At 32.6% G+C, this 11,429-nt stretch overlaps 1 long non-coding RNA gene across 1 annotated transcript; it reads right to left on the bottom strand.

The window, feature by feature from the left end:
- Window positions 1-4,004: 4,004 nt before the first annotated feature.
- LOC129299509 (uncharacterized) lies at window positions 4,005-11,224 on the bottom strand. The gene is made up of 3 exons (XR_008590589.1): window positions 10,979-11,224; window positions 5,454-5,568; window positions 4,005-4,944 (listed from the first exon to the last, which is right to left on the bottom strand). It is a non-coding gene; the product is annotated as an uncharacterized LOC129299509 (long non-coding RNA).
- Window positions 11,225-11,429: the final 205 nt, after the last annotated feature.

Here is an 11,429-nt window from a genome sequence, read left to right as displayed (position 1 = left end):
TTTCGTTCCATCCCTTCCATTTTCACAAGGATTGAAGCTCATTTCCATCATTCAAGAGCTATGGAGTTTGGCCTTCACAAGCAATCACTAGGGTTCTTGAAGATGAAGATTGGCTAAGTTTCTTTGTGGAATCCTAGAGAGATGAAGATGGAGGATGAGTCTTGAGCTTCAAATTGGCTAAGTTCTTTTGTTTCCTATCCTCTTCTCTTTTTACTAGATGGTTAGATTCCTTAATCTAGGGTTTAATCATCTTAGCTTATAAATTCTAATTTGAATTTGATGTTGATGTAAAGAGAGAGGATTGTTTCATTTAATTTCTTCCTTGGACAGCCATGACTGAATTTTGCCACTCTTTGTTTGGCACATAATCTTGTGTTTTTCAATTAGTGAATTTCTTGTGTTAATATTGCATAATCTTGTGGTGTTAATGCTTGTGTTGTTGAGTAGCTTGACATAATCTTGTGGTTGCTCAATTTATGTGTTTGACCATGGCTGTTGAGAGAGGATTTTGAGTGAATCACTTGGCTAATGTCTTCACCAATTGGTTAATTGAACTAGGGACTTTAATCTAAGACCTAGGGAGGTTAGCTAATTAGGTTAATTGGCTTAGGATAATTTTCTTAAGTCATGACAGCTTTAGTCAAGAGGAAAGGGAAGCTAAACTTAGCCTAATCATGAGAAGATAATGAGTCCAAAATCAACTAATCTCTAGGGTTCCATTATTGTAAAAAGGAAGTTCATTTCACTCACTTTCACTAGCATTTTAATTACTTGCACATTAGGTAATTAGTTTAGATAATTAGCTAGTAACTAAATTCCTACAAACTTTGGTTGATTTATTTCACTAGATAACTTTCAATTAGACTTAAAACCATTCCTTGGGAGATGACCTAGGGTTGGCCCTATATTGCATTAGGGTTAGCTTTAGTGTAATTTTGAGGATAAGCGACTAATTTCCTATCACCTCTCTCTATAAAATCCTCAAACACATCCAAAACTATAAAAACACCTTCCTTTGAGGAATTGTTTGAGGATTAAATTGATATGAGTCTTGCCAAACTTGTTTGTAACTCACCCAAACTGTTGGAGAGCCTCCATACCTACATTAGCCCATTATGCCCATGCTGCCTCTCCTGCCATTTCTTTGCATAGTTAGTAACAAAAACTTTTAAAGGAAGAAATCTATACCCAATACAGACAAGCCTTCTCTTTGCCAAACTATTGAGGAACCCATTATTAAGAATTTTGAGGATTAAGGACCTAAAGATCAACCTCAATACCATCAAGTTCCTATTCTTCCAAAAGGGCAAGTTGAGAATGCTGCTCAAGATCTTCTCCATCTCTTCCTTGAGCTACTGATGGCTCAAATGAAGTATTAGATCATATTCTACCTATGGATCTAAACGATTCTTCTCCATCTCTTCATTAGTCTAAGGTGAGCCTATGGTTTCATGTCGAGGTGATATGGAGGTTCGATTGGTAGTGATCATGCTAGCATACTATGTGATATGGTGAGATATGCTTTGAGATGACATGAAATCCTATGTGATTGATGAAAATTTGAGAATGAAATGAGATACATGATATATTATGAGGTTTTAATAATATATTGTGTTTACTTACATACTGTTATATGAGATAGTCAATAGGAGTGAGTTATTTGTTACTGAGATTTTATCTCACCCCCGTGGCTATATATTTATAGGACCGAGTAGTGATCAAGGCAAGGGAAGAGATTTTGGACTGACTTGAGTTGTGAAGTCATGTACTTTAAATTTATGTAATGAACTAAACTGCGATGTATGTATTAGTGTAAATGAGTTGCCGGAGGGTTGCATGCATGATTTGAATAGGGATTTTGTGAAATCTAGCTTGATTATGTGTTTATGTGTTGATTGAAATAAGGGGCTATGATTTGAGAATACTGTGTCAAAATGAATGTGTGTTGGTGAATCTTAAGTCAAGGGACAAAGCATGATGAAATGAGTAATTTAGGCGCTAAAATTATATTGCGAACATGAATATATATGAATGTATTGAGAAATAGCCTAGTGGGCTAAGTTATGTTAAGAAATGACAAAGTGTGTAAAGTTAGTGAATTAGGGAAAACTGGCTGTAGAAGGCTCAAATTTGATATATAAGTATGATTGAGATATATTATTTTCAATCAGGTATATTAGATCCTTTTAGGCTTAGTTCAAGACCTAGTAAGGTCTAATGAGTGAAAATGATCAATTTGAGTACTTGGGTGAGCAAATTTTTCAAAAAAAGTGACTTTTTACACTCAAGTGTCCAAATTTTGATTGGACTATTATATCATATCCAAACCTAACTCATTAGTTAGCATACGAGCTAAGCTTCATGTAGGCACTTGAATCACTCCAATTCGATGTCATATGCGGAAATAGCACATGTCGGAAGTTCATCATTTTTGCTATCAAAATGACAGTAGAAATTGGACAGGCACGTCGCGGTGCATGATGTCACATGCCGCAGTGCATGACATAGAAAAAATTAAGCATGTGGCTCTGTCCCACATGCCACGGCGCATGTACTGCATGCCACAGCGTACAAACCAAATCTTGGCTTAATTTTGTGATGAAAATGCATGCATTGGAATGGGGTTATGTCCACTACTTTTTAGACTAATATGCATATTGCTTTCATTGTTTTTTTCTTTGATTGTATTGTGATTTTGGATGGATTTGTAAAATAAGTCTTGGGCCCAAGCTTTTCAAACAATATTTATTTACTGACTGTTGTGAGTCTTATGGTAACACCGTAATCTTCTCCTATATTGTGTGGATATATAGGGAAGGTTATGACATCTATCCTTCTCACTTTTATTTTCTCTAAAAAACTTTAGTGTCACACAATTCACCCCCTTCTTAGGTGCCAGTCTATCCAACATTTGGTATTAGGGCTTGGACTCTTGATCAAGGACGTAACAATCTAATAGGACCCTATGGCTAGTTTTGGTAATAGTGTACTTTCCAATGTGTTGAGATCAATAGGCCTCAAGGATTCAATAGTGAAAACTACACCTTCTGAAAGAGTAAAATGAGATTGTTCTTTGAGGCATAAGATCTTGACCTATGGGAGATTGTTAAAAATAGTCCTTATGTCCCTATGAAAATAGTATAAGGAAAACAAGTGAGAAAAGTAACGAGTGAATTCACTGAAAAGGAAAAGAAGTTGGTGCTACTAAACTCTAAGGAAAAACTAATCATAGCAAGTGCCTTGAGTCAACAAGAATACTTTCGTGTCAGCAATCTTGAAATAGCAAAAGAGATGTGAGATGCTCTTGAGGTAGCACATAAGGGCATAGAAGGAGTTAAAGAGTATAAACTTTTTAGGATGAAGCCTGGAAAAAGCATCAAGGAAATGCAAGTAAGATATATTCACAAGATGAACAAGCTTGCAGTTCTTGGAAAGACTTACACACAAAAGAAGAAAGTTAGAAAAATCATGAGAGGACTTCCTACTGAATGGAAACTAAAAATCACTACCATTAAGGAAGCAAAAAGTGATTCTATGAGATCAGTAGTAGTATTGTTTGGAAGTCTTGCTGAACATGAAGAAAGACTATCAATGTGATGGAGGATGTTGAGAGAAGAAAAAAATCACTAGCACTAAAAGTATCACAAGAAAATTTGACTCTAAAACTAGTGATAGTGAAGACTTTGATGAGAAAATGGCCTGTTTGTCAAGAAGTTTGGAAAATTCTTTGGGAAGAAGTTCAACAAGAAATTTTTAAAGAAGAAAAACAAGGAGATCATTTGCTTCAAGTACAAAAAAGTTAAGGCACATCAAAGTTGATTGTCTCTTAAAATAAGAGAGTAAAAGCTACAAGTATGATAAGAAGTTCAAAACATATCTCTCTTCAATATGGGATGACAATGATGAAGAATCCATAGAAGAAGAAGCAAATATTTGTCTAATGGCCAATAGTGACATAGATAAGGGAAATGATTCTAATTTAGACTCTGAATTTGATTTTACTTTTGAAGAATTGCACAATGAATCATTTCTGCTTATGAAAAATCATACTCAAACAAAAAAGAAGCTTGTTGTTTCAGAAAAGGAAAATGTGTCACTGAAAATTGAAAATAAGGTTTTGAAAAAGAAAGTAAATATTTTGGAAAATGAAACTCAGTATGTTGATTGCTTACTTTATATATTTGAAAAGGAAGATTTAGAAAATAATCTTGCAAAATTCATTAAATGTAGAGAAAATTTAAATAAGATTTTGATAAATGAAGATGTGTTTTTGATAAAGCTATATTATACTATAAACCTAAGCAAAAATAGAGTATTATAAGAACTTCCTTGTTCCTACAACTATGACTAACTCACCCAAGTCCACTTGTTCTTATTATAACAAGAAAGGAAACATGACTAAGTCATATATCCAAAGGAAGCAAGGATTGATGAAAATATGTAGTGGGTTGTAAAAGGGTCTATTAACTCATCAAGACCCAAATAGATTTGGGTACATAAGAAAACCTGACATTTGTGTAGGTAATGAGAAGAGTTACAAACAAAAAGTGGTATATAGACAGTGGCTACTTAAGCACATGACTAGTGATAGCTTCATGTTTCTATACATGATAGAAGCTAAAGATGGTAGGACTCTCACCTTTGGAAATAATAAAAAAGGCAAAAGTCTTGGTATAGGTAAGGTTGGTAAGAATTCTACCACCTCTCCATGCATTGATAACATTTATTTAGTTAATAGTTTGGGCCATAACCTTTCAAGTATAAGTCAATTATGTGACAAAGATTATAAGGTTATATTTAGTGCTATGTATTGCATTGTGAGAGATGAGCAAACAGGAAAAACCATTCTAGAAAGGAAGAATTTAGAATGTGTATTCAACTAACCTTTGTAATGATGATTCCTTGGATACAAAATTCTTAATCTCAATGAATAATGAAAGATGGCTGTAGCACAAAAGATTAGCTCATGTAAATATGAAGTAACTAGACAAGATTGTAAAGAAGGATCTTGTTATCGGGCTACCAAAGATTAAATTTGAAGCTAACAAGTTGTGTGATGTATGTATGGAGGGTAAGCAAGTCAAGACAACATTTCACAGCAGAAATGTGGTGTCCATCTCTAGATCTCTTGAGCTACTTTATATGGACTTAATTGGTTCTTCAAGGGTAAAAAGTCTAAGGGGTAATCTCTACACTTTTGTTACTGTTGATGATTATTCTAGGTTCACATGAACTATCTTCATGTCTCACAAGAATTAAACTTTTGACTATTTTATGGCATTTATACTAAACTTCAAAATGAAAAGAGTTTGAAAATTGAATTAAAAGTGACCATGGTAGAGAATTTGATAATTTAACTTCATTGAGTTTTGTGAAGAACAAGAAGTAATCTATGAATTCTCAACTCTTAGAACTACTCAACAAAATAAAGTGGTAAAGGGAAAGAATAGAACCTTGGAGGAGATGGTAAGAGTTGTGTTGAATGAAAAGAAGATGCAAAAATATTTCTAGGTAGATGTTATGAGCATAGCTTGCTACATCGCAAAGAGAGCATATATGCGATCCATCCTGAACAAAACACCTTATAAGCTTTACAAAGGAAGGAAGCCTAACATTTCTCATCTACATGTATTCGGTTGTAAGTGTTTTGTACTCAATAATGGTAAAGATAATATAGATAAGTTTGTCTTTAGAAGTGATGAAGCTATTTTTTAGGTTATTCTAATAGAAGCAAAGCTTTTAGAGTCTTTAATAAAAGAACCTTAACTGTTGAAGAGTCAATTCATGTCAAATTTAATGAATTCTTATCAGATGATAACAAAGAAGAAGAAACCATAAATCATCCTCTTGATAGTCTCTCAATGAATGAAAAGAAGGAAAATCAAACAAATAATGATATTATGATTAATGATCTTCCAAAATGTTGGAGATATGGTTAGTCATTTCTTATTGATCAAGTCATTGGAGAAGTTAGTGATAAAGTTAGAATTAGAGGTTTACTTACAAAAGTATATGCCATTTCAATGTATTTTTTTTCTAACATTGAACCTTCTGACATTAGAGAAGACTTATTTGATGAATATTGGCATATAACAATGCAAGAAGAGTTAAACCAATTTGAGAGAAGTCAAGTTTGGGACTTAGTACCTAGACCTAATGATTGTCTTATGACAGGGACAAAATGGGTCTTCTAAAATAAATTTGATGAAACTAGTATTGTGGTAAGAAATAAAGCCAAGCTAGTAGCTAAAGGTTATAATGAAAAATAAGGTATTGATTATGATGAAACCTTTGCCCCTGTTACTAAACTTGAGGCTATTAGGTTTTTACTTACTTTTGTTTGCATCAAAGATTTTAAGCTTTATAAAATGGATGTTAAAAGTGCTTTCTTGATATAAAGCATCATTTTTAAGGGATCAAGTGCAAAAGAAGGACATTGTGATCAATGGTGAGGCACACCAATTGATGTTTCACACATGAATCAATGGTGATCCATGCATAATTTGTTACTTGTGTTTATGTGATGCCTTAACAAAGCTTCTGTGCTCTAATTCACACAAGCTACCCTTAGATATGCATGCTTGAATTGTCATCTTGTATTTCCTTACATATTGTGAAGTGCCATTTCACGCTTGAATAAGAAGTTATTCACGAGTGATTTGTCACTGATTCTCTTAAGTACATTTTGTCCAAGTAAGTCTTATGCCAATTCAAGCCTGTTATGTATTATACACTTGCATGATTTGTTACTCTTCATTTTAAGTCTTTTCAATCATGCAATTCTTACTTGAAAGCATATTATTTCCAATTGTGATTTGTCTTTTAGCATAGTTTAGTTTTGTAACAAGCTATTTCACGCGTGAGTCTTAGAGTATTCCACGCGTGATCTATCTTCCTTAATGGTTTAGGTTTTGTAATATGCTAATCCACACATGATAGTGAGTTAGTCCTACACGTGATTCATCACACATAATTGGCTATGGAAATCTCAAGGGTGATCTTGAGGACTGGATGTTGGCCAAGTTTTAGTTTGAACCAGGATAAATCTCTTGTATCAAATCTTCTCATTCCTTACATCTATCCTTCTCACTTCTATTTTCTCCAAAAAAAATTTGAGTCACCTAATTCACCCACCTCTTGGGTGTTAGCTTGTCCAATAGTTGTAATGTTTGTAAAAATTACCCAAGAAGGGGGTGAATTAGGCTAATTAAAATTTAAAGCAATAAATGGTAAAAATAGAGATAAGCAAAAAATGATATCACCAAACACAGTTGAATAAAGGAAAGAGAAGCTTTGCAAAGATTATTTATCCAGATTTAGTTCTATCTACTTGAGCCTACATCCAATCCCTAAGACACCCTTAAGATTCCTCACTATTCACCAAGATTAAGTCAGGCTCTTAGTTGCCTTAATACAACTCAAACTTCTTACTAACTCTAGAACTCCCCCCTTACAAAGGTGATTACAAGACCCTTTAAGCTCCCCGAGCTTAAGTTACTTTATTCTAGGTGTGAAATATAGAGATGAATCGAGTAAATTCAGTAATAAATCACTACTGTAGTAAAACTCTATCATAGAGTGAATATACAATCAATAAAGCTCTTAGAATAATGAATGTATTAGTAGGAGGTTGTTAGACAACTAATGCATATTGTTGGCACAAAAACATCTCTCTATTTCTGCTTCATAAGTGAGTCATATTTATAGTTGATTATAGAAATGAATCCCTTAGACTCAAAATTTAGCCATTAAAGTCTTCATCTTTATGGATATGTAATTTACACTCTTTGAGGCAATATATAGTGCTTTTCAAGAAATCTTGCGTGTTGTTGGCGCCTTAAGAATAATAACGACTATATGCATTAAATTCTCTAACAAAAAGTAGAAATGATTGATGCCGGTAGGATAATTTTGATATAGGTATGAGATAAGATCAAGAAGTGTTAATTCAAACCCAAGATTATGTTTAAAATAGTTCCAAGAAGGCAAAATGATAAACACAACTAAAAATAACTAAAAGGATTAAGGATTGAGTAAGATATGAATTGAACATAGTATAGCCTATTTCAGTACACAAAGAACATGATAAAAAACTTCAAGTTCATACTACAAGAAAGGGATTCATATGCGTATGAGTATGAACGAGAGATAGAAGAAGGTCTGAAACTCATTTAGGTATAAAGCAATTCATATTGTAATGAATATCGTAAAAGATGATGTTTGGATATGATTGATACAGGTAGGAAGTGTTTACATCGAGATGAATGGCAAAGCAGGGGATGAAAGAATAGAGTTCATATTGGTATGAAGAAGTTCATATGGGTATGAGGACTGATACTGATATGAGGTAGATGATACAGGTATGAACAAGTAGAACACATACACAAGTATGAGCAAATATGCATTGGTAAGAAGAAATAAATAGGAGAAGCAAATTGAAATAGATGATACTAGTATGAAGAATTTGAAAGTGCAAAAGATAGCTTTCACATCGGTATGGCCATGAAGGTAAAGATAGGTTTGAGACCCTTGATACTGGTATGAGATAGTTCATATTAGTATGAACAAAAAGGATATAGTATGGAGAATTTTTAGTACACACTAGCTATGAAATAGTCTTGTTCAAGGATAATTGAGATAAGACAAATACTTACCTCAAGACACAAGGTGTTAAAGAATAAGGACAAAGTTAAAAATAGAAAATTTAAACTTATAGAGCAAACTTTCTCAAATCTCCAAGAATAGAAACATCAGCAAAAAAAAAAAAAACTTTTCTATTTTGTAATTATCAAAATTAGGGTTTAACAATGTCTATCATGACATTAATAATATTTACCATAGACTTATAACATACAACAGTAATTAGGAGCCATTAATCCCTCCTAAGCTTACCATAATCATAGAAGGTTAAAAAACAATTAAATATTTGAAATATAATTTTAAAACTTTGGGATCGCAAGAAAAACCCTTCAAATATGTAGTTTGAGCTCAAATTTATTAATATTTAAAATTATGGGAAGTATGGTAGACAAAAGCAGATAAAACATAGCAAAATAGGGTCAAAAAAGTCATTTTAACACATTCTAAAAAATATGCTACGGCATGGGGGTCCATGTGCCATGAGCCGTAGCATACATTTTTCACTTTTGATGCCTAATTAGAGTGATTTAAGTGTCACGCGAAGCTTATTCAACAATCTAGCTAATGGAATAAGTTTTGTTACGATCTATTGTCGTATGTGATATTTGAACACTTTGATGCAAAAGTCAGATTTTATGATAGATATAAGGTATCTAAGTGCTCAAATCTCAAAATTTATACCACTAACTCAATTTAGGACTTGAACTAAGTCCCATGAATCAATATACACATGTATGGTCAAGTAATCACATAATATCACATTAAACATAAGATTTGACCACCTAAGGACCTGATATCACCTAACAGGGCAATTTCATGAAATTCTCCATATTTCATTACTTGGCCAAATCTTCACCACACATCACATCTAATCATCATAACATACACTTGTATTCCTATTTTGGCCTATTTCCACAATTTTTTTTGGCAAACATACATGTTAAGAGAAAATACCACAACATACATTATAAGTATAGTTCAACCAAATATGCATTTACTAATTTAGTGCTTATATTAATATTTTAGCCCTTATACATGTATCTCAAAACATAATTCTTGGGCTAAAATATCAACTACATCACTCATACAAGCATCATGCAAAAACATATGAAGTCCCTAATTGGAAACCATATATTTACATATACGTTCATATACATAAAACCTAAAATAAGGGCATTACAAAATAAGTAAACCAACTACTCCTAGTCGACTCTATCCCTTGTTGGGCTATTGATTCAAATTTCCAATTCTAACATTTCCCAATCCATTAAAAAGGCTTGATGTTATCCATGAATTTTTAATAATAGAACTTAACAAATTAAAAAAATTTTATGGATATTTTTATACCTTATATTTATTTCTTGTTTTTTTAACAATCAACATTAACATTTGTTAATCAAATTTAATTGAATGAAGATTGATATATTCATTAAAACAAGTTTATGAATACCCTTGCACCTTTGTTCATGTAAGAATATTGGGTGTTCTTAGAACCAAAAAAAAAAAAAACAAGTTGTTTGTTATTTTTGTCCTCTAACCCAATAATTAATTATAGGGTCCAAAATCAAGATTTTGAAAAGAGTACCTAAACACCTCCAAAATTTCCTCCCTGAAAAATCATTCAAACATTTTAAGTTTTGTCAAAAAAATCAATTTTAAAAAATTTTATCTACACACCTTTTGTCAATCAATTTTTTCGGTAATTAAATTTTTCATATTCATTTTCGTGATTGTTTCTGACCTTGTATTGTTTACTTCCACCATCATGTTGAGCGAATAAATGAAAGGCTAGCATGGGCAAGCAAGAAGAAACAGTATGAAGATAGATTCTTTTCTTTTTTTTTATCATTTACCTTGAAAATTTTAAGATAATAACAAAGTCTAAAACATGAAAAGAAAACAACAGAAAACGGAAAGAACAAAAGGGAAATAAACTAAACACGCATCACAACAAAGCGTCAATGAAAATATATCAGAAAAATTTGAATTCTGTTTTAGTCCCTCGTGTAATTAATGAAGTTTTTTTTTTTTTAAATTCAAGTCTACTTCTAATACCAAATATATATTTTGGTTCAAATGTAGTTGAAGGTAAAAAAAAAAAAAAAAAGGTTAACTATTAACAGAAACATCCAACACGGCGTCACACTAAAAGTATCGAGCAAGGCTCGAATGTAAACGGCAGAGTATGAATGATCTTTTGGTCGCTTTAGAAGAAGCAAGAAGCAACAATGTAACGTAATGCAGAATTCAACTAAAACAACATAGGCATCATTTCAGAACAAGTTGGACATGAAAGATCTCAAAGATTCAGAAAAAGGAGGTAGGATCAGGTATATACCGGACACCGATATCATCTGAGGGCAATGACACAGAGAGCAAACGACATCTTGAATGCGCAGCCAAAAGAAAATGGAGAGTGAGTTGAAAGAGGGATGAATCCCCCACACACGGCAAGTGTTTCAGGATTTCATTTTGTATGCTTTTCTTCAACTTCACGAATACATCGACCTTTGTCTTTAGCAAAAAGGAGAAAAAAGAAAAAATCGGTGGCCTGGACGCAATAGCCCCGGATCATAGGTGATAAGATGGCCTTGGATTAGATGTGAGCGGAGCTTATCCATATTTTGTCTCTTATGTCATGTATTATCATGTCATGTGAAGGCCATTTGCTGACAAATATATTCCAACAAGGATATTTTTTACAAATATTATTTTGTTTAAAATGTAATGTATTAAGTAATTTTTATAATTATATTTTAATTATATTTTCATTTCATTTAGATTATTTT

The sequence above is a fragment of the Prosopis cineraria genome, unplaced genomic scaffold (assembly GCF_029017545.1).
Source record: "Prosopis cineraria cultivar Desert tree isolate PC_DT_omini unplaced genomic scaffold, ASM2901754v1 PC1184, whole genome shotgun sequence".
NCBI lineage: Eukaryota > Viridiplantae > Streptophyta > Magnoliopsida > Fabales > Fabaceae > Prosopis > Prosopis cineraria.
This window is presented reverse-complemented; position numbering and strand designations above follow the sequence as displayed.